The sequence below is a fragment of the Egretta garzetta genome, unplaced genomic scaffold, assembly GCF_000687185.1.
Source record: "Egretta garzetta isolate BGI_Z169 unplaced genomic scaffold, ASM68718v1 scaffold235, whole genome shotgun sequence".
In the NCBI taxonomy this organism is placed as follows: Eukaryota; Metazoa; Chordata; class Aves; order Pelecaniformes; family Ardeidae; genus Egretta; species Egretta garzetta.
In genome coordinates, this window is record NW_009259792.1 from 2752749 (window position 1) to 2755286 (window position 2538).

Sequence of the window (2538 nt, forward strand, 5' to 3'; positions counted from 1 at the left end):
CAGGGCTGGGGTTCTTGTTTTGGGGTGCTGAGGGCGCGGGAAATGGAACGGGCCCTTTATTTCTAAAAGTTTGGTCTCAGGCTGGGGGAGGAGGGGATGAGGGAGAGGAGGGTATCCCACGGAGACACACGTGAAGGAAGAAGTGTCCAACTGCAAGTTAGCACAGGCAGGAGGGAAAGCAGCCCAGAACTCGCTCCTAGCGTTCAGCATTTTCTATTCTTGTCCCCCCACTTAGTGACAGATGAAGCTGGGCAGTTTTCCACCCTGATTTTTAATACGGGTTTATTCGAGATTCAAGGAATCCATTCTAGCTACAGGGATTCCTATTTAGCTGACCATATACTTACTATCCAAGAACACTAGAGAGAGGATTTCCAGGAAGGGTCTCAAATAGTTTGGTTTGTTGGGGTTTTATTTTTCCTTTTTTAGGAGTCCAAAAAGTTGAACCGATATCTAGGAATATAGTTGGATAAAGATGTGTCTGTGCTTTAGCTGGTGCACATCTGATCAAATACGTGCCCTGAGACTGGGTTGGGCTGAGAAGGGAGAACGAGGGAGGGGGGGGAAAAGAAAAAAAAAGGGTGCGTGACAGCAAGAAACAGGGGATGTTTTATAAACAGCAAAGCCAGGCCATGTGTGAGCCATTGTCCAGGGGTAGAATTAAGTGACTGTAACACGAGAGCTCTCTGTTATTGTAAACAGGACGCATTGTATTGCTATCGCTGCCCCTTCCGAGAGGGATTTTCAATCGGCGATTTGCAGCCCTCAGACAGGCAAGCCAAGACCTACTTATTGAAAACAAATTTGCATCATCTAATAAGGACTCTGAAAAACACCATTGCAATCCCAGTTTGGGGGTTGTTGGGTTTGGTTTGGTTGTGGGGTTTTTTTGTTTTGTTTTTTTTTCGGGCTTTACTAGTAAAAGATGCAATAAAGAAAATGCACGAGGGAAAAATCCAGATTTTTTTGACTCTTTCAAGGAAAAAAAAAAAATCAGGTGTGTGTGTGGGGGGGGGTTCTCTCGGATATATCCATAGCTGTTGAATAAGGTGGATATATATGGTAGACAGGAAACTCCGTGCTACCAGATTATTGGAGGAGGGGAGGGAGGGGAATCTTCCTCTCTAGATTTTCTCAGTATTATCTGGAAACTCATCACCTTTCCCCTCCCTGCACACACACCTCCACCACTCCTACTCCTCCTCCTACTCCTCCTCCTCCTTCTTCTTCTTCTCCTCCTCCTCCCTCACTACGTGCTAGCCAGAGACACGGAAAGTTAAGTTGCACCAAAACACCCAAGTCTCTTATAAAGTAACCCCTGGTATCACTTTTAACTAAAGAAGTCTAGTAATTAAAAGTCTGAGTTGTTTTTCCACGTTTCCGCATGCAGTCCTAATTAAATCTTTACGATCCTCTCTGTGACTATTAACTGCCAGCATGCTGAGCGAATATCCTGTACAAAAACCCAGCAGGAGGGCGTAATTAGATAGAAAATCAGACAGGAGTCTTCTCATTAACTACAACAACTAACCCACGTTGCTGATGGAGCGAGCGGAGTGCACGCACGCACATAAAGCGGCTGCACAGCCCTCGACTCCCGAGATAAGGTGAGATGAGGAGGGAAAAGAGAATAAAAATGAAAATAAATAAAAGAAAGAGAGGGAAAGAAGGCGGGTTTAGATTTACCTCCGATTCTGTGCCAGCCAGGCTCGCCCCGCGATGCGCTCCGGCAGGCTGCAAGGGTTTGCTCTTCATCCCTCTTTGGGAGCTGCTCAGGGAAAGGAGGGGAGACTTTGTAATTTTATTTTGTGCCCTTTAGGTATGTAGGCTATTGATTAGGGGAGAGCGAGCCAGGCACAAGCACACAGCATGAGGAACCACTGCGTGTGTGCGGGCTCGTCTGAGAGGGGGTTCAAGGAAAATGAAAGGCAAAGATCTCACAGAAAATACTGTTCCGTCAAATTTGGGGGAGATGGAATTTTCTCCGGAATCATTTTCCATCTTGAACGGCTCTGCCGAGCGGAGGGAGAGCGGAGATAAGGGTTGGATGCGGATAAGCTCTCGGTGTAGCAAAGGTAAAGTTAAAGTAATAGGGAAGAAAAGCATTGCTTTGCTGTAAAGATGTCTTCCTTACCGGGGGGAGGAAAAAAAGTGACAACTCCCCAAATATGCAATAACCCGGAAAAAAAACCCCAAACTAAATGATCATGAGAAAAATAAAATTATAAACCCAAGAAACCCACAGGTCCTCTCTTTCTCTGAAACCCCGAATTTACCCTAAACCAGAACCTGTCGTAATCCTGCAGTAAATTGCTCTGAGGACACCTCTTCTCTTTGGGAGATGATTTTGCTCTGCTGACCGCAAGATCCAGCGGGAATTTTTGTTTGTTTGGGTGGGTTGGGTGGGGTTTTTTTTATTTTTTATATATCCCACTTGCGTGTTGAGAAATGAAACCCAGCATTTGCTCTCTCCTCTCTGCCCGTCTTTGTTCTTCTCCCTGCTGAAGAAGTTAATGCCATAAGAGCAGGTGTGCTCCT

The 2538-nt window shown here is 45.7% G+C and overlaps 1 protein-coding gene across 2 annotated transcripts in view; it reads left to right on the top strand.

Moving 5' to 3' along the window:
• The window catches only part of TFAP2B (transcription factor AP-2 beta), a 26155-nt gene that overhangs the window by 7006 nt on the left and 16611 nt on the right, over window positions 1-2538 (top strand). The gene's annotated exons all lie outside the window — the stretch shown is intronic.